This window comes from Thunnus maccoyii, chromosome 22, assembly GCF_910596095.1.
Source record: "Thunnus maccoyii chromosome 22, fThuMac1.1, whole genome shotgun sequence".
Lineage (NCBI taxonomy): Eukaryota > Metazoa > Chordata > Actinopteri > Scombriformes > Scombridae > Thunnus > Thunnus maccoyii.
In genome coordinates, this window is record NC_056554.1 from 3,608,908 (window position 1) to 3,631,329 (window position 22,422).

The following is a 22,422-nucleotide window of genomic DNA, read 5'->3' on the forward strand; positions in this document are numbered from 1 at the left end:
AGCTCTTTGGAACATTGTCAAATCTTGCTGGAATAACGAGGCTCATCAGGTTTTGAACAGACTTGTGGAGTCCATGCCAGCTGGAGTGCATGATGTCATTAAAGTAAAAGGAGGAAATAGTAAGATATTCTGAAATTCATGTACATTTTTCAAAGATTCAACTTTTCACTCAAATTATTTAGCTGATATTATCATTTGCAACAAAAGAAATAGTATTACATTCAGGACAAATACAAAATAGAAGTATCTTGACTAGTGGCCTCTGTCTCTCTGGACTTTGGATTCCACTGTACATGTACATCCTTTTTTTGTTTAAGTAAAAAGAAAAAAAATGTAATTAACCTCTGTCTTCATTTTCTGGAGTCTCATCCTGTGTGGAATCTTAGGAAGCACTTGTGTTTGTTGGTAAACCAGAGATGATCATCACACTTTCTGCACTTTGCATAAGAAATACAATATATTTGTATGCATCTATTCAACCCTTTAGACCATAAAATGTACTTGTGTCTGTTATTGCCAGTGAGTAGTAGATGGCAAAAACATGAACCAGATCATCATTTTACACAATAATACATCACCATCATTCAGAATGTCTTAACATTTACACTAACTGCACTAATTATGTCTCGAGGCAACGCATAAAAAATCACAGTTTAGAAAAATTAAAACATGTCTTTAAACCATCAGTTCAGTTTTTTAGAGATTAAAGCACATGCTTGTATTTTTTTAAAGGTTGTCTTGATTTCAAGGTGTTATATAGTCAAATATATCTGACCCTTTTCTAGCACTGTGCCACATGTGACTCCACTTCCTGAAAATGTGTCCCACCCCAAAAATGCAACATTATACCCACTTCAACTCCTCATTTGACTTGATAGAAACTTCTGATCAAGGTTTACAATGTGTGAAAATTACAATATGTATAAGTGAGAGGCTCATTAAACCTGTGAACTGATATTACTCAATTTATTTATATATGTATGTGTGTATTTTCATCTGATGTATATACACATTGGAATCGGTGGAATTTTAATTAGAGGTGTTAACCACTTTTAAACATTTCAAACATCCAGCCCAGCCTCTCTGTGAACAGGTATCATTGGAACTACTTTCTACTGAAGAAATAGTCCCAATGAAAACTAATCACAGTGAATTCTGTTTGGAGTAATGAAGACTCCAGAGGGAGATGTTGCTGCTGAATTATCTGAATGACACTTTTTCAACACTATGAGCACCAAAAAACAAAGAAACAGAAAATTCCATTCACCTCTACTGTATAGAAGACAAATACAACTGAAACTCTGCACGCTAGATACGACTGGAGGTACGTGAGAAATAAAATATATATATTTTGTAGTTGAGATGAATTGATCCCTTCAAATCAACATCTTTGCACACGACCAAAGTGTGACTCTGAAAAAACAGCCTAAAAAATGCTCTGTGGGTACATGAAAATGTGTTGGAGACAAACATTTACATACGTGATACTTTTTGCATACAGAATGCAGCAGAACAGTGACTTTTGCTCCTAACAGAGAAGAGAAGCTGGTGTTGTATTTGACTAGATTTGCCTAACAACAGCTAATACAGAGGTAGCGTTTCCTTTTAATAGTGAACATTGACACACAGAGACCTCAGAGCAGCATCACGATGGAAAGGATCTTGCTGGGTGTCCTGTATCTCTCAGGTCAGTGAAATATTTAAAGGTATATTATGTATTTTTTTCCACATTATACTGTCTCCAAACAACTAGACTTATACTATATATTCTGTTGAGTTGTGTACTTACATCATCCCAAATTTTAATCAACCATTTCATTTGGTCAGCAGTTAATAGCATCCTATCACCTTTGTGTGTATGTCAGTGTTGTGATTGTCTACCAGAAGCTGTCATAAATGTACTTTTTATCCAGTTTTAAGTCACATTTTTATGATACACTTTTTAGATGCTGGTTGTTTTAACTATATCTTTTGACCAGATGAAGGATTTTAGTCATCGGATGTCTGGATCTTAAGTTATCAGAGAAACAAGCTGAGCAAACATTAACAGCAGCTCGTCTCGCAGCCCCTCTGGACGTCTTCTGTCTGTTGAACAGTGTGGGAGACACACTGATTTTTAACGTGAGACTGCTTTATTCAGTGTTTTTACTGGTTTTAATCAGTGGGTCTGTTTGTTTTGGAGAGGAGGAGACCTCCTCCTCTCCAAAACAGAGAGCTCTGAAATTAAAATCAAACTAAGGCTAATGGGAAACCTATAATGAATACTGATTCTATCTGTTAATAAAATGTACACACAGTTCACTGCCTTGTAGTTATCAGAGCACTAAACCATAACTTAGTACAAACTAGTCCTTTATCAATACTACTGTGTGTGATATTCATAACTCCCAATGAAATGTAATCCTCTCCAGAATAAAACATATCTATGGATTGTTGCATTTGCTTCAAGTCTACAGCAGTGCCAGTAAGTTCAAGTCTTATTTTGCATTGAGTTGTGCATTTTTAAAGAGGGCAGGCCATGCTTAGCTTAGCTTAGCTTAGCTTAGCTTAGCTTAGCTAGCAGTATTTTTTACTCTGTTTTCTAAATACTCCAGACGAGGTGAGGAAATTCATAACTGTTATTTTACAATTGTCATAACTATTAATTTCCACAGCCAGTTTTATTATAAACCTTATTTTATTTAGTTTTATTGGATGATTTTACCCAAAGTACTTGGAGAAAAACAAAAACAAACCTACATTATAGTGTTAGAACCACATCTATAGACCTGATACATGACAAACAAATGTTTCACCAGTTTTTGACCTGTTAACACCCTGGAGCGGTAAAATAATAATAATTAAAGCTGCAAGCAGCATTGAACGGGCCCTCGCGCCTTTGCGCACATCGTGCCACGGTGCAGTCGAAGGGCTTCTGTCACGAGCATGTACATGTCTTCAGACCCGGGCTGTTTTCAGACAGTGCAAGAAGGAGATAAACATCACTTCCTTTGTCCACTGTTTTGCCCACTGCGGGGGCTACTTCGCTGAAATTTCGTAGGGGGCGCTATTCAGCCAGTTTGCATCACTGATGGAATATTGTCATGTAGACGTGTTCAGGCCAGGAGTCTTATCAAACATGTAAAGTTTGGTGCAGACTGGAGCATTTACAATAAAGTTATAGCAACTTCCTCTGTCATGGCGAAGCATCAAACTTCAACAATGCGAGGATGAGAATTTTCTGCTGGGTGAGACATGTCTGTCTTGCTCACACCTGTGTCATAAAAATCATGCAAGCTTTGTGCCCATTCACTTGAATTTCAATTAGTAAATTGAAATTCTGATATTTCCAACTCATTGTGGCCAATTGCCGATGCCGATATATGCACATATTTTTACCAGCTGGCTGAGGAGGCTATTATGCATGCAAGCATAGATTATACTATGATCAAGAAAGACAATATATGAAGGAAGAACTTAGGAAGACTGGAGTTCAGTAGCTCAGCATTAAAGTTCTTCCCTCATATAGGCTATAGTCTTTCTTGAGCATTAGTACAATATTTGATTGCATGTGTAATAGTCTCCTCAGCCAAGTGGAAAATACATGTGCATATCAACATCGGCAACTGGCAAAAACGACAGTCAAAAAGTGATCATGTGAAATAATTGTGATCCAATATTGAACAAGATAATTGTGATTATGATTTTTAGCACCCCTAAAAACACAAATTGTGATTTACATACACACACACACACAGAGTTTAAATATGTATGTGATAAATTGTGAATATGTATGTAATGAATTGTTTTCTTTAAGAAACTGTTACTTGAACATTTTTCAGTGTGCTCCTAAAGTTGTATGTATGCTCCTAAATTCTTTCATTTAGGAGCACATGTACTACTTGAAAAAAGAGTAAGGATTGAACACTGCTGTCAGATGTGTAGAAACACTAAGTAAGTGGAGTGTGGCGCAGTCTAAGGGCTTCTGTCACAGGCAGTAGATGTTTACTTTACCCATCCCCCCCCCCCCCCCATTCTCTCTCTCCCTCTCAGTTGGAAGGAAAGATTTCAGAATGATCTTCTTGTGAAATATCCTCATAAATCCCATGACTTGGGCCAAATCCTACATAAAAACACATTTTTTTGTAGGAATTTTCGTTGCGAATCCATTGATATAGGTTTGAAAGTGGTCGGACTTATAGTTTAGACGTAAGACGACCCAGTTTGGCACAAAGTCCATGCCCAGAGATTGCCTCCCCATTGGTTTACATTGTAAGGTGTAATGTCGCACTCCAACTTTCAGGGCTTTCTAAATCTAAACCGTTCGAGTTATTACAAAGTTTTTAATAACTTTTGCTCAACACAGTGTGATAAGTCATGTATTAAAGTTTGAAGCCGATACCATTGACGCCCTAGGAGGAGATAGCGTTTATTCAAGGTCCAAAATTGGCACAAAATCTTACTTTGAAATTGAGATTGCGGACTTCCTGTTGGATTTAGGTCAGGGGTGTCAGCGTATGATTTGTAGGGCTTGATGAGATGAATAATTGAGTTTTGGTTCGATCTCTCTACAACATTCCTATGGGCCGTGGCGGCCGTTTTAGATACATAGGTGGCACTCTCAAGCACATTTTGGCACTTCGGGGGTTAATTTTTACATTTTATGAAATTTTTCACCAGACCTGATGTGCATGCCAAATGCGGGGTCAAATTTAGAGTTAAAGTGGCGTAACAGGAAAGAAAGAAAGACACGAAAAACAATAGGGTCTTCGCCCTTTGGGCTCAGGCCCTAATAATTTGGGTCTACGAGAGTCAAAAAAGATAACATTAGTCTTTAGGTCAGAACACTGAGCTGTACTATGCTGTCTTTTACTGTCCTGGTGCTTCATTACTCCCACAGCAGTTTACTTTCAATTGCAAACAACTCCCTGCATGCCACCATTAGCTGTCTAATTTTTTCTGTGCGTGTGTGTGTGTGTGTGTGTGTGGTCACCAGCAATGTTGTGACAGACCCAGGAGTCTTCTCCCTTCTCCAGCTGTGACACCAGTGACACTGACTCCTGCTCCCTGCTGGTCAACAGTGCCTCACTGCTCCGCTGGCAGCAGGGCGGCCAGAAGGCCTCACCACTCCAGGGACATGTCCTCAGGAAGACCAAGGTCAGAGTTCACAATGCAGACTGGGACTAGAGTGATGTATAATGGTTTGCAGTATTCTGGGACAGTTTTGGCAGTCCTGTTTCAACATGAGTCCCCTCATGCACAAAGTTCATAAAGACATTTTCCCACTTTTGAGTAGAATTAACACATCGTCTTATCACCCAACATCAGTGTTGGATCTCACTAATGCTCTTGTGGCTGAATGGGATCAAATCCCTGCAGCCAGGTTCCAACATCTTGTGGAAAGGAAAACTTTTTTTTTTTTTTAAGCCTGGATTTTATTTTTGTAGCTCTGGCTCATGGTTCTGTCAGTTATGATGACATCATAATCACCAAAATAATAATTACTAATTTTTACTATATTTTTTATGACCGGTGTAGTACCTGTAGTACTGGAAACTGTGTTAAGTCACAATAACTAGTATATGAATCAGCAAATAGGGAAAGAAGAACATCACACTTGTGGCAGCAATGCCACGCCAAGCTGTGTGTCAGGGTGGAGAGAGGAGGAGAGGAGGAGCAGCATGTCAAACACAACACACTAGAAGTGAAGCTATTCTATCTTTTTCACTTTTGGATAAAAATAAGTTTGTGTTTGTGGTTTGAACATTTAATCCACTACAAACTCCCCTTTAAATCATTGAAATCCTGCAGCACATGTTCATCAAGCCAAGTTTTATTTAGACTTTTTTATTTATTCTGACAGGTTTGAGGCTAGAGTAGGCAAGTGCCGAAAATGTTTGTAAAACTAATCTTTTTTGCTCATTTTCTAAAACTATTTTCTTCTATTATTTTCTGTGTTGCACAACATTATGTGCATATTTGATTGAATTTCAGCTGTTTGTCCTCCACAATGTTGTTAATGGTTTTTAACTCACATTTATTATTTTAATTGTGTTTACTTTTGTCTAATGTTTTATCTTGTAAACTATTCGCATAGTGTTTTTGGCTGCAACCTCCGTGATAGCTCAGCTCCTGGAATTAAATGTACTATGCAAATAATGTTTTGTTTGCTTGCTTGATAATATCAAAGCCAAATCCATGTACATGTGGAGCATGCAAACTAAGTGTGTGTCTATGAACACACACTTGACCAGGTCTATGAAGTTCCTCCTGTAGTACCTCTGAGCATTGGACCAGTCTATTCTTTCATATAAACAAAGTCAGGATCCAGCTGTGTTCCTGCAGGTAGATTTGGGGGGAAAGGATAATTAAAGAGTTCACATACTGAATTTCAAAATAATATGTTGAAGATCATAATATGCCTTCCTATATCCTTACCTATGTAACAGATTAATGGAAATTTTGCAAGGCATGTATCATCATATCATCCTCCACTATTTCCAATGTTTGTGCAGAACTGATTAGCAATGTTAAAGTCAGGTTCATTGTCAGTATGTGTGACTCAGTTCCTATATTCAGCCCCACTCACTCTGCAACCATGGATGATCTGCAGACCTAAATAGAAACCTAGAAAATACTAAACATGACAACAGCATCAGTGATGATGTGTTGGAGACATTTTCATAAAGTCAGCTGTCACTGTTCCATTTGCATAAATAAAACAATGGAGTTTTTAATAACAGCAGAGAAACTGGTTTTGTATTTCCCTACATTTACCTGAGCAGAAAACAAAACAGCGTATAGTTTACTGTTAGTGGTTAACATCAGCACATAGAGAACACAGAGCAGCATCATGATGGAAAGGATCTTGCTGGTTGTCCTGTATCTCTCAAGTCAGTGAAATCTATTATTGCATAATGATGTACATAAAATAGAACATAAGTAACATCAAAATGAATAAAAATAGTTTGAGCATCTTACAGGTTAAAAGATGTTAATAGACAATTCGGACCATTAAAACCATTAACAAATCAAACATTTGTTCCCGTCACAGGCTGGAACTTCTCCACGTGCCGTCTTTATCAGTACCACCTTGTTGCTGAACTTTGAAAATATGAATCTGCTCATCTTTAATTCATAATGCATGTTGATTCTCTCTCTGCTACTATATACAGTACACTATTATGACAGGATGGGGTGCTTGGCCATAACCCTGAATACATCCTATAGGTTGTCATGGAAGACTTTTATCTTTTATTCATCATCATTACTGTATGAAATTGAATTTTCTTCTAAATAAAACAAATATATGAGCAGAAGTTTTGGTCTCAGTTTTCAGTATGTGAACCAACCTGACAAAAGCAACAGACGCATAGTTATGGGAGGGATTTATTCCAGGATGCAGGATTCGTGTGTTTTGTTTTTTTATAAACAGAAAACCCACCTGTAAAGGAGAAAATCATGTGGTTGGCAGCATCTATAAAAGTTCTTAACTGGAATGTCATAAATACCAAATTTCTTTTTGATAAAGGGGGGCATTGATACAATGATGATACATCACTAGAAAACTAAAACAAGCTGCATTATTAGTGCAATCAAAAAAAGAAAGTGTTTGTCACTCTAATTGTCAGTATCATATCAGTATCATAGCATTGTACACTCAAAACACTGGAAAACGATACATGTGAAGCAGGAAATAGTGCTGAGGTGACTGATCCTGCTGTCAGAATTTTTCATTTATTCAAGATAAAAAGGTAGTCAACAAGATTATGATTACATTTACATACAGCAAAACAACCCTTTAAGGAGAAAATGTAACAAACAAGCAGGTCTAGAAATGTTTGAATAGGGACCAATTTACAACTTTACATGTGAAAAATAACTTTCATTTAAATATGCACATAGCCAGAAGCAGGCAAAACAAGCCTTAACATATTTTTCAAGCCAGACCTTAAAGAAAACTTTCACATTGATTCCTATGGTTCTAATGTGGGTAGTACCTATACCTAGGTAGGTAGTACCTCTGAATGACATTAAGCTTTCCTCTGTCTTCCCTGTATTAAAATATCACTCTTCACCCAGCTGCAATAGACTTTGGAGATCTGCCTTGGACTACAAACTACATGTGAGTCATGTATCAGACAGATGTTCAAAGATTTGCTTATATCCTTTTAATTAAGAGCCAGGAAGTGAATTGGTGGTTAGTAGTGACTTCACTAACTTTTAAAACTTAGAAGAAGAAGCTTTATTTGGAGCCAGAGTTTACCTGTAATTTACTTTCACTGGTACAAATGTCACCATGATGCAGTTGACTGTGTTGCTAGTTCAACATTTACCCTTGTTAACCATTTATATCACCCTTGCCTAGCAAGCATTCATGTTTTTGGGAAAAGGTTTTAAATTTTATTTGTTGAGATCTTAGAAGGTATTAAATTTAAAGATAAATCCATAAATGAATGTGCTTTCTGCATACAGTGCATCAGGTCAGTGAACTCTGTCAGAAATAGAGAAGAGAAGCTGGTGTTGAAGTTGACTGGATTTGCATAACAACAGTTAATATAGAGGTAGAGTTTCCTTTTAGTCGTAAACATCAGCACATACAGTACTCAGAGCAGCATCATGATGGAAAGGATCTTGCTGGGTGTCTTTTATCTCTCAGGTCAGTGAATTAGTTGATCAACCCTCACAGTGCTTATTATTGTATTATATTGAGATGTTAATAAGTCATACGTGTTTTCCTCACAGGCTGGTCCATCTTCTCCACATGTCGTCTCCATCAGTACCACTTTGTTACTGAACCCATGAATTGGACTGAAGCTCAGACCTACTGCAGAGAGACATACACAGACCTGGCCACCATTGAAAACACTGAAGACATGAACCAACTCATCAACACAGTTTCATCTGCTAGTCAGGTCTTGATTGGCCTGTACAGTAACATTGATTGGAAGTGGTCAGATGGGTACAGAGGGAGTGGAGCTGAATATAGGGACTGGGACACACATGGACACATTCAACCAGACTTTTTCAGAGGTCAAGAGTTTTGCGTGAACACTGGAAAAGTTGGAGGATGGTCGGATGATTTTTGCAATTTAAAATTTCCATTCATCTGTTATAATGGTAAGTAACAGCAAAGTGTATTTTCTTCCTTTAACCTGCATTAACAGATTTTTTGGCCAATTGGGAGCAGTGGAAAGATGTGATGAACACAACATTGTTGTTGCTTATTTACACATCCAGAAGTTGTGGAGCAACATTATCAAGTCCAATATTCACTCTCTGATAGTTCTGTTTTTGCTCTCTACCAACTCCTGAGGGAAATATCTGGCTCTTTAGCTGCTAAATGTTCCACTATGTTCACTTTCTAGTAACTAACTGTGTGTGTTTGCAGCTTGATGCTGAGCAGGTAGTGTACAGTGAGTTTTTAGAACCAGCTGTGGCAGAAAACAACACTGTGAGAGCGCTGAGAGTGAACCAAAACAGTAAAGAGCAGAAGCTCAGTATAAAGCTTTGTAAAGCTGAGCTGCAGTCTGGTGATAATTCTCTGTAGGTTCATCACTACAAGCAACATGTCTGACATTAAATGTTATCATTTGATACATTGTTAACATAAAAAATATTGATTATAGCTGCTTTAAAATGTTATTTAAAAACTCAGTATATCAACAATTCCACTTTCCCCCAAAACTAACTGCAGGAACACAGCTGGATCCTCAATTTGTTTATATGAGTGAAAGAATGAACTGGTCCAATGCTCAGAGGTACTGCAGGAAGAACTTCATAGACCTGGCCACTGTGAGGAACAACACTGAGAACCAGCAGATCCAGAACTTGATGCCAAGTGAAACCTTGACATGGATCGGTTTGTTCAGACATCCTGACATTTACTGGTCTGATGGGAGTGGCTCCTCATTTAGATACTGGGATGATTTTCGAAACCCACTTGGCTCTCTCAGTGTGATTTGTGGTGTTGCAGCTGTGCAGAGTTCAGGAAAATGGATGCTTATGTCCTGTGAAAGGAAATTACCATTTGTCTGCCACAGCGTCCCTCCATCTGGTGAGTGGTTTACTGTCCTTCAGTGCAAGAGAACAAATGCACCACATTTGAATAATTGATGTTGAAGTGTACTCAGACAAATACATGAAGTCAGTGCTTCTTTACATTTAAAACATGTTTTCTTTCTCTTATCATTCTGTGTCTCACTACCAGTAAAGAGGCGGGTAGTTAAGCTGAGGATGAAGGTGCAGGACTCCTCTGTGGATCTCAATGACCCTGCTGTGAAAGCAAACATCCTGAAAAAGGCAAGTCTCCAAAATCCACCCTAAAAGTGTTACAAACAGTTTAAAGGTGACATAGGTGGGAGCAAGTGTGCAGGTGTAGAAAGAGATTTATGCACCCACAGAAACCTCAGTAGTGCAGAACAGAAAGCAGCCATGACCTTTGATACAAAAGAGGTCATTATTAATTAATTAAACTATTGATTCTTTTGTGATCTTGTTAAAGATACTTTGATATAAAGATACTTTAATATGTACAACGTTTCAGTCAATGACCTTCAGGTACATACTGTCAAATGGAAATAAACATCTTTATATACAAAAGGCAAGGTTCACATTGACCAATTATCACAAGCATTTCATTAGTAGGCTACACCTTGTGGCTCAGAGTGAACTCCTCCCACAATCCACAGGGCATCACTCAACCCAAATCAGATACAAATCTGGATGATATATCTAGAAAATATTAAAAATGTAATTGGAAATATTAAAATCACATTTATCAGCTCAATAGTAATCTGAGTCGCTCAATGATATTATCAATAAACACCAACAAACGTAAAGAAATATTGAAAATATAGAAAAAAGTGAGTAAGTGAGGTAGACTAAATTACATAAATTTGTCATCACGTCAAAGTCACAAGGATCAACTCATCCATATTAGGTCAGACAGGAGTTTAAGGAAAATGCCTGAGAGTGGAGAGAATAAGAACAAAGGGCAACATCAACGAAAAGCCATCATATAGGTCTACATTATAACATCACATTAAGTCCCCCTAGGGGTGAGAGTTTGTAATGTGTGTATCCAGTAGGCTTCATGTTTTTTAAGCAGAAGATCATGGTTACTCCCTCTCTTGGGCAGGCACACTTCTACTATACCAGTGAAATGAAATGTGGAAATATTCTGGTTAAAATCATTAAATTGAACTGCAACAAGACAATCCCAATCATTTCAACGGATTGAGATTTTATGTTCACTGATCATCTGCTTAAGTTGTCCAGATGTTTTGCCTACATACACAAGTCCACAGGGACAATGTATCAAGTATATCACATGGGTAGATGCACAAGTGATCATACTTTTGAGAAAGAACTTTTTACCTGTGTGTGGATGACTAAAAAAAGTAGTTTTATAATATTATTGCACTGCGATCACTGGATGTTTTCAAGATGGTTTTCATTTGTGTTTCCAGCTCCAGGACAGACTGAAGGAGAAAGGAGTGAGTGGAGTCACCCTGAAGTGGAGAGAACAGCCTGATGGGAAAGTTTTCCACAAGGAGGGAAAAAGAACTCAGAAGAAAGAGAGAAAGAAAACTGAGCTCTGAAATTTAAATCCATCTGAAAGCCGTGGTTGATGTTGATTTTTTTTATCTAATACTTATAAAACACTAGTAGTTATCAGAATAGAGGATTTAACCATTACTCGCTATTTAGATGTGGCTTTGGCTTCAATTGTTTTAGTATAAAAATGGTAATTTCATCACTATTACTCTGTGAAGTGTTTTAATGAAAGTGGATAAAATTCCTGCAGAAAAAAACATCTATAAAAGAAACATTTTGGTCCTGAACCCTTCAGCAAAAGGCAACAGAAGCACTAACCAGTGTTACCAGTACTGAGAAAAATGCATCAACAATATTCATATAGGAAGTCATCACTGTGTAATTGTACATTTTGAATAAGTCATCACTGGATGAAGACACACAGTATTTTAAATGACAGGTTACCTGTGTGGAAATAAAAGTGCAACACTGCCCTCCTGTGTTTACATGAATTTATTGCCTTTGAGAACAAAGTGACAAAAAATTGTGGGAAGCAAAGACAAACATTTCATTGGTCTCCTGTCGTAAAACACACAACACTGTGTGTGTGTGAATCATTAGAGATGACTGGACAAAACCTTATGAAGCTTTATGTCTTTATTTTGTTCATGCGTAAGCCATGTTGGATGTTGATGTCCTATCTACAGTCTGTTTCCTAGAAATGACTTTTAGATTCTACTAAACTGCACCAGCAAATATGTTTAGCAGGAAATGTAATGTTGACCCAGTTATGTTTTCTGTCAACATAATGAGTAAATGTCATTAATTAACATATTTAGCAAGTTGCAAAATGTTGCTGACGAGGTAAAACAAACCTTACCCGAGAGCAAACAACATCAGGCTGATGTGACAGTAAACATGTGGATTGTGTGTGTTGTTGTTTTGTGTGAAGTGACTTACAGTAGCAGTTTACTGTGTTCCTTGTCAGAGGGGCGGCTGCTACAGTCTTGTCTGCATCATCAGTCATTTTAGCTCCACGGGGGAAGCAGGTAGCAGCAGTCAACCACGCAACTGGGTCAACAGAAGTCGGCCTACATCCCGTTTTCCAAGAGACAGGTAAGGACGAGATACTGTCATATCCTAAACCGAAGTCCAAATGAAAAGGTAAATCTGTCATTTCCTACTGTCATCACAGATGGTGAACATGGGGGTGGATAATGGATGACCAGGAAGACCAGTGAAGGATGGACAAAGAAGAAGAAGCAGCCGGAGATCCCTCTGCCCTGGGGAGGATGAGCCCCCTGAGGAGAGTTCCTCCCAAGGTTTCTTTCTCTCAGTTTTTCCTTAAGCCAGTTACTGCACAGCCGGACAAATCCAACTCCACTTCTCATCAACAGAGACATTACTGGATCTGAATTTCATGTAGAATTCTTGTCATGCTGTAGATAAATAAACTATAAGAAAATGCATGGTTTTCAACAGGAGGATTTTGTTTGAGTTATGTGTACACATTCCTAATTTTAAGTGTACAGCCCTTAACCACTTTAATGATTATGATGTATTGTACTCAAAACATTTGACTGCAATCGGTTAATCCGCGTGACGTCACGCACGTGCGTACGTGCTTCTTCGCCAAACTGGAAATGTCGGCCATGACTACTGCTGGCCCTGGGAGAGGAATATGTTAAAAAAGTTTTTTGCTTGTCAGTAAATTCGATATATTTATAAGCTGAAGCAGCGAAAGAAAGGGAGACCTTTTTCCCTCCGGTTAACTTGCGGTGGGACTGACGGTGAAGATATTTTAAGAGCTAACTTTTGCTAACGTTACCGTGCTGGCTGCACTGACCGCCATCACACGGATGTTTTCCCTGGTCGCCCTAATCTGGTGAGTTATCATGGATGTATTTCAAGAGCTTTTGTAATACATCCATGTGAGTTATTCGTTGGTTAGATCCATATTTTGTCGTGTTTAATTAACGTAACGTTAGTAATATTTAGTGTGTCAGTTTAGAGTTTTATGCACTTGAAAAAAATAATTTTTGTTAATCATAGCTACCTAATTAAAAGTCGAAACGTAGAAACCAGTAACGTTAACGTTAACTTTTTTTTGTGGACACTTTATGTTGCATTAATCGTGCATGCTCTTAAAGTTTTCTGGTTCTTTTTCAACCATAAAATGGCGGCATGTGACGCATTTTTAATTGGCATTCGGCACGCAGGTTTGGGCATGTTTCAGTAAAGGCAATGTTTTTTCATTGAAGTTTTACCTTAATGTAATGCAATTACGCTGTACTACATGTCATGTATTTTTGTAAGGCGAGTTAATGTAAAATGTTGGCTCTAAATTTGTGTGTGAAATAACCCCGTCACGGTCACGGCCAGGGCTCAGTGGCCTGGGTCTGTGCGCGGTAAAATGACTTCCAAAGATTAGAAGTGTTGCTGAAAACATGATAATAAGTAAAAAGAAAAACACCCAAGGTCCATATCTGCCTACTAAACCTAAGAGCTAGTATAGGCTTTTGTTTCTTTTATTTTTTGGACTGTTTTGAAGATTTGTATTTTTTTCTATGGATAAATAAGGATTTTTCCTCAGCCAAAGTTTAAATGCATTAAGTAGCCTGTTACATTGTTTGAACAAGTAGGCTACACCCAGCAAAGCCCTTATTACGATGTCATGTAATTTCTGTAATGTAGGGTAACTGATACATGTTCAATGCTTCTTTGATATTTTACTCTGGTTTTGTAAAAAGATTTCAACCTATCTAACTTTTCAATCTCCTGACTCTTCAGGCTGAATCTGAAGCAACTGGCTGATATACAGGTTCTTCAATCTGGTATGTCCATAACACTCCTCTCATAACTGTTTTCACTCTATATGTTAGAATTGTAAATAGAATTCTGGCTATTTGTTTAATTTGGTAATTTCGGTTTTCCAATGGCTTAGAAGTGCAAGCTCTGACCGACATGCCCCTCGTCTTCAGAGCTTGTTCAGGAAGAAAGCTGCACGCACAGGAAAAGTTGCTGAAGTCCTCAGTCAGATCTTCAGGATTTATGACCTTAAGGTAAGTTGGTCAAGCTTCTTGGTGCTTGATAATGATGTTACAGTAGATTTTGGTTTATCTTTGGTAGAATTTTGGAAGGGTTATTTGTTTTAATATAGTGTTGTGTGGCTATGCTGTTTACCAGCCATGGTAAGGCAAGAATATGTTCTCGCTCCCAAGGAACAAGTTGATGTCCATGTCAACCGTGCTGCTGTCTTCTGTGTGCTCCCTGCATATCTGAATGAGGATGACTCTGGATTTCTGAAGCAATGGGATGTAAGTCAGTATATTATTTATGATGGTCAAAGAGTTAAATCTTTGTGTTAATCTAATCCAGTAAATAACTTTTTTGTCATTATGAGTTTGAATATTACCATTGTAGTCATCATAGAGTATAGAATGGACACATATTAGAAAACAAGCACGTGTTGAATATGCTGTCCACTTATGGATGTCTTTGAAATTAAGCTCTTTCTGCAGTCTACCATAAATTCTTAAATGATGGCCAAAGTCTTCATTTGGGAAAGGCTTTTGTAAGAGACAGGCCTTCATTTTCAATTTCTCTTGTTCTCTATTTGATACAAAATCAACACTTTCTCAATGTTGATCTACTTAAAAAAAAGAAACTGAGAGCAGCAAAGTGGTGAGTGTAACAAGACTTAGTGCTGTGGAAATGGGCATTATATTAAATTTACTATGTGAGGTGTTGAAGTTGGCTACAGGTAATTCTAACCCCCTCAGTATGTTTTCCACCTGGCCTTTATTAGCAACGTGCCTTTACTTGTTCGTGCTGGCCGTGCCCCTGGCTATTATTTTAGACTTGGCGATTATTTGAAGCTAGCCTTGAGAATTTACAGTCACTCAACAGCCCTTTAATTATGGAAAATTTTAAATGCCCCAATAATAAATGAAAACAAATCAAACCAAACATGACTAGGTCAAAACCTGGTATATGGCTGGACTGTGTGTGAAACAGTAGAGGGATTTTGATTTGAAACAACAGATACAGGAAGTCCAATTTATTTTCGTAATTTTCACGTAGCTATCTAGCTAGTGTGCGGCCATTTTGAAGTGACGTCACTGCCTACGTAACAAGGTTGGTTGATTCCGTTGGCCAGTGAAGACAGTGAAGCAGTTCTGAACTGGGTAGAATACCACACGTTTTGAAAATGGAGGAAGATTAACTCAAAAGGCCTGTTGAGTCTGTGACAAGTCCCATTGCCTATGCATACGAGCCAATAAGGTGTGGGAACTGAGCAGTGGTACAGGTGGAAGAAGTCGTGGAGCCGGTGATTTGGGGTCAAGGGCGGGTCAGCAACATTACTTGGTGTCAGTGTGGTTATTGTACGCCAATGCCCACTGTGCTAGAGTCCATCGGCTGTCAGGAGGCTGGTCTGGACCATCTTCTATGCGACCGCTCCTGCATCATGATGGCGCGCACATTCAGCATACTGTGCCGGGAAGTGGACATGTTGGAGGTGGCAATGCTTTCACCGAGGGACGTCAGAGCTGAAACACTGGAGCGTCCTGTCAACAGCAGGTAAGTCAAACTAGCGGTAACTGCGGGTGAATGACCTAGTAACGGTATGCAGTAAAGAAAACAAATACATGCCACATGGTGTTGGCCAGAGACAGGAATATGATAACATACAGTGCAAACAGTGTTTCCACGTGCAGTTTGTTTACATTAAGTTGTTGTCTGACCGAAACGTCTTTGCTTATGTTGTTTTTCCGGTACTAATTACTAGCTAGCCATTAGCGTGAGCTAGTTGACGCTAACAGCTGTTAGCTATTAATGATGGTACCTAACGTTAGTTCGCTGGTTCACATAGCTTGACTATGTTAGATACTGCTACTGGTGAAGGAGCCAGTGAGATGCACAACATGTCTGAGAGGCCGGACATAACAATATGATGCCACGTGAATGCTTTCTATACGTTGTTTGTTTACATCATGTTGCGCAGCACGTTATGAAACCAACGTTTGGGAAAGCGCTGTCAAAACACTGTGAAGTAGACAGTTTGATGTTGGAAAGGAAGACGCCCTGTTATATCTTTCGTGGCAACAAACAACTAGTTTATGAACTTTAAAAACTAAGACTGCATGAATAGCAGACAGTTCTGGAGAGGAAATGTATGGATAACTTACATGTGGTTATACTAAAACTATGAAAAAAGGTAACCTCTGCACACTTACTCCAAGCCACAAAAGTTTAATAATGTCAGTGTTTTGATTCTACTTGGATCTTTGTCAGGTCACAATGTTCAAAAAATGGAAAACATACCTATATTTATACATCATGCACACCAATAGGCTGATAAGCTCTATGTTGGCAGATGTGATTATTCATCCAAATCACTCAGGGTGATAAACATCCAAAAACAATTAACAATTCAATAAAGCACATAGAAAAAAGCAGTAATACAAAAGCCATACTTCAAAATATCAATCATACATCTTATATATAAACATTACATAAGATTCATCATCCCATATATCAGAATGTACATCACTTATGTTAAAAAATATATTGTTTACTAAATCTAACCAATACATTTCTTTTCAATCAGTCTCTTTAGGTTGACTGCATACAGGCAGTTTACCCTCTGGGCCAGGGGCCATTTGGGGAAGAAGAATCGGATCCTGATTCCAGCCTGTGTGGTCAGCTCCATCAGGGCTGTTTTTCCCTCCCTGGAGTACCATGGATTTGAGTATGCCTACATGTATGATGATTCGTTCAGTGTTTGCCATTAAATACGATTTACTGTTTATATTTAATGAAGTGGTCGAATGTGCATTTAAATGCTATTTAGTAGTTGTGTTGCTCTAATACTTGTTTGAGTTTACCATCAAACAAATAATTACATATATTATTATTTATATTATTATTATTATTATTGTAGTGATTTAACATGAGTTTTAGGTGAATACTTTCAGGCCTGGATGTTTATATGGGTTGTGGTTCATTAATTTTGGCTGCTATATTGAATAGCCAGGCTCCCATCAGACAAATCCTGTGCTGCAGAGATGCTGTGGAGATCTTTGGACTAGGGGGTGTGTGTCGGGGTGGGAGGGGTGCAACAGGTGTTCATGGGTACTGCTGTGTGGAGTGAAAGATGTGTTCAATGCGAGAAAAACACTCGTTGAACTTTATTGCAGTCAGTGATGATATGATGATCAGCTACGTTTCTGTGACAGATGTTTGTGAATACTGCTTTTTTGGTATGGGCATAGTTGATGTCTTAGTGCCTGCCAATTTCTGTGAGTTACTGTCTCTTCCCTGCCTGGCTGGCGCGTTTTAGCGCTCTTTCCCTGCGGCGGACTGATGCCTCTGTAGTGCTGTTGTCAGCGTATGTTGGGCGGTCAGTAGAGCACACATTATAACCAGTGAAATTGAAAACAGACTGAGCAGCTTTAGTCTGTTGGTCCTGCGGACCACTTAGTCTAGTAGGAAGGGGGGGTTCCCATGCACCCCACTGATATATTTTTCTAACTTAGTTTTTTGTAATCCTCAAGGTGTCTAGTAAACAAATTTTCATGTTCCCAACTCGAAATATTGTCCCATGGGTCCGTTTGGCGGCCTTTTTTGGAGCCATCTTGGATTTCTGGCGGAAATTGAAAATTGACATAACTTTTGAACAAGACATCATACAGAGACTAGCTAACTAGCTTGCCCGACTCAAAGATCTTCTCCTCTGTGTAATCTTCCTCCAAAAAATGCTCACTGCAAACCTGGGAGTCACTGCTCAATGGAGGGCTCTCTCGCTTGAGAGCTGCTAACCAGCGCAGCAGGACTGTTCTCCGTTTCAGCGGCAGTTTATGGAAATGGACTGTTTTGTCCTTAGCTTTAACCCTGTAAAACTCCTTTTTACATCCAGGAGCAATACAGTAGTGGCCTCCCTTTTGTCGTCTTTTGTCCTGTGGCTCCTCGGTCTCCATCATCTATCTCTATCTTAAACGTTACCTGTCTCCGTCTCTCACTGTCTCTATCTTTACCTGTCTCTTTCTCTCACTATCTTTCACTGTTTGTATCTTTCACTATCGCTGTCTTTCACTGTCTCTATCTTTCACTGTCACTACTTTTCACTGTCTGTCACTCTACCGTTATGTCTCGAACTCCAAACAAACCAACCCCGTGACGTCACAAGTTATAGTACTGCAAGATGACGATGTCCTTGTCACAAAAGATATAATGGGGCTTCTTTTTTCTTTTATATGTTTACGTTTGTCATGTTTGTTATATAATTGTTGATTAGAGTGGAAATCCATCTAGTAAATCACGTTAACTCGAATGACTGCTTCATATCCACTTTAAAAATGACCTTTTGGCAGTGGAGTAATCTCAAGCGTATGGACAAACAGGTTGCTCCTTTACTTGAGATCTGTTTCATGTACACTTGCACTACAGTCATTTTTTGCACAGAGAAATGAAAGGAGTTTTTTCTATTTTGGAAACATCTTAGAGATGTGTTTTGAAGGTATTATTGTTCAATTTTGAATGTGTTACTGTTCAAAAGTAAGTTGATGTAGTGTTTTTACTGTATGGATGTGTAAACCAGAAATGGCTACAGCAGTACACACAGTATGATGAACATTTTATATGAACATTTAGTATGCACATTTTACCATACTGTTTGTACTGCTGTAGCCATTTCTGTGATATGTCACTATAGGAAATCAATGAACAAAACTGTTTATGGCAATATTGGATTTTTATGATTATAGCATCAAGTGATGAAGTACCTTGACTTTGTAAGTTATTCCAATTGCTGAATTAGCCAAACACTGATATTCCTGTCTGGTTATTTTATCCATGAACAGTTTTTTAATTGATTTTCCAGAAAAATCAATTGGTAATTGATAAGATTGGTATTGGTAAGATCACATACCATGCATTTGTCCACTCATAAATGTGGTGGTTCTTTCCTTGTGCTATTTACCAAAGGCCCTTGCACTGTTTTTGAAGTTTTTATCTCACTTAATCTCAACAGTGTTGTTTTTTGGTTACTTAATAAAAGAGTAACTTATGTTTAAACCATCTGTGTTAACCTGTTTTTAATGTTTACTGTCTTTTTGTGTCAAAGCTACTTAATACAATTTATGTAATCTGTTTCAAAAAAATGTTTTAAGTTCCTTAAAATGGAATTTTGAGTTAAAATTAAGTGAAATATTTAAGTATAGGGAGGATTGTACAGCTTTGAATTTAAACAAATTAAGTTAACATAAAGTGAACATTGTCTTACTGAGAAATTAAATGTTTTCTGTTAAAGTAACAAAAATTTTACAGTTAGCTATACTTGATTTTTATTAGTACTCTGAAAACAAAATACTGAGTAAAAATAACAATTAAGAATGTTTGTGTAACTTAAAAAATTGAGTGTCACTTGAAATTACCTAGTAAAAACTACTTAACCTAATATGTTTCTTGAATTTACAAAATGGAGTAAATTTATGATATAATCAGTTTCAACAAATCTTTTGAGTTAAATTAACTTATGGGGTTTTGCAGTGTGGTTAAAATGATCAGTGAACAGGAAGTTACAGAGGCTGCCAAATCGCCTGGAGCAATTAATGTGAAGATGTTCCCTTGCAAAAATGTTTCAACTTGAGCAAAACATCTTTGTGTTTCCTGGGGCTTCATGAATTTGACTTATACGCGTAAATGTCATTTTGTGAACCCAAACCGCTGAAAAATTGACAATTCAGTGAGTTATGATAGCTGTAACAGCAGATAGACCTCTTGTATGCATTTGGAGGTGCAGCTACCCCGTTACGATATGGCAGCCCTGTGATAAGCAACGCCCAATGTGGTATCTATTTATCTATTCATGGTGACAATGTAGGATATATGGATGTTGTGCTCTGCTGTGTATGATGTATTGTATGTATTTGTGTTGGACTACTGTCTGTAAAGCAAATTGCCCTTCAGGGACATTGAAGTTTTTCTGAATCTTGGATCTACATCAGTGGAGGCTGGTCCATAGCGGCAGAGGAGGTTGACCCTCCTCTATTTTTTGAGAGGCAAGAGGGACATCAAAATATAAAAAAAGAATATCTGGTTGAAACAAACCATTACCAAATCTCAGTATTATTTATAAAATATTTTTTCTCTCTTCTTTGGAAAAAATCCATTATTGCAATTCTGTTTAAACTGCTTCAACAGTGACACCTGCAGGGCAGGAGGAGAAAGAGCAGGCTGTGTGAAGTGGTGGTGGTGGGGGGGGGGGGGGGGTGGGAGAATGAGAGGGAGTGGGGGACAGAGGAGGATGGGTGCTTGCTGTCCGCCGCAGGGCGGGATCTATTTTTTTTACATCTATTTAATGTACTTGAATTTTTTTCCATGCTAATCTGATTGGCCAAGACAGGTAAAATTACGCTCCAAGGGAGGACGTCCTCCCTAACCAATCAACAACCAGAATGCAATATTGACATCGTGTTGGTCCAATGATAGTTTCCAGATTTCATCTTCAGTTCTCTCCACTGTAAAACAGAGTAGCAGCAGTAGATAGCTCCTTGCGTTAGCCAACGCAACAGTTAACTTGTTGTAGCAGCCTGAAGGACACTTTATACATCCATGGAAGGACTGTTAAGCAACCGGAGAAACAACCAGGAGAGTAAGCTTGTTTGTCATAATGATATCAGACTGGTTAACCAGCAGCCATAAAGTTCTGTTAACTAACAAACAAGATGACCAACAGCCACAAATGGACGTTATAACATGAATACTTCATCTCCATGACAGAAAGAAGACGTCAGATGACTTGAGTCAGATACAGCTTCTCTCTCTCTTTGGTCACTAATTTCATCTCTGATGGTTAAATGTCTCTGTGGCTGTTGTGTGAATTTATCTCCCAAACAAGAATACAGCAGAGATCATATAATGTGCTGTAGGTAGTTTGCTTGTTGAAGTTACAGTGAGATGTCTGGTCTCACTCATTCATTTGGAATTGATCAGTTTTTAATTGAGTGGTTGTTCAGTCACCTGTTAATGATGTGTGATTAGTGAATGAGTGTGCAGGAGGTCTGCCTGCTTCTGACAGTTTCTTTAGTTTGTTTTTAAGCTGAGTCGTATATTGAGTAATAAGCTTAAAGTAACTAGAATAACAAGTGTTAACTAGTGGTGTAACAGATTGTAGTTGATCCGTACGGATCGCCCCCAGTGGTTCAGCAGGCATATGAACTGTGGATTAATTGCAAAATGTAATGTCTCATTTAAGACAAAGTAAACAAACTGCTGTAAGTACAAGTCATGGACAGACAGTGTGTCGCTAACAGGGATTTTGAAGAGCGACATTCAAACCAGCATCTAACAGGTCCGAAGTGATATTTGAGTTATGTTTACCTGCTGTTTAATGTGCTGCAGCTGAGCAGCTGATTAGCATCTAGCTGCTAACTGACGTTAGCAGTGAATGTTTGTTTGGTGGCTCGTTCAATAAGCTGCAGGACAAGACGTGTGTTCATGTTTCTAAGTTGTTATCAAGTTTTGATGATGTGGACTGAGGCTGTTTCATACACTACAGTGTTCAAAAGAGGAAGGTATCATGTCTCATATTGCAATAATTGAGCATTGAATATTTAATATATTTTATTTTATTTAAACATTGGACATCTTAAATGTTGTTTACATTTGAGACCATGGGCAAAAGTTTCTTGATGTAAGTGTGTTATAGAATAAATGGAAAACAAAGTTTTATTTGTCTCCCCCTTATTTTTTTCACTGATCTTAAAAATGATCCGATCCGTGACTCAAATCCGTGATACGATCCGAACCGTGAATTTTGTGACCCGTTGCACCCCTAGTGTTAACATGTCAGCTTTGTAGACTATATTTTATATGTGGTGCACATAGATAAGAGTGTGTAAG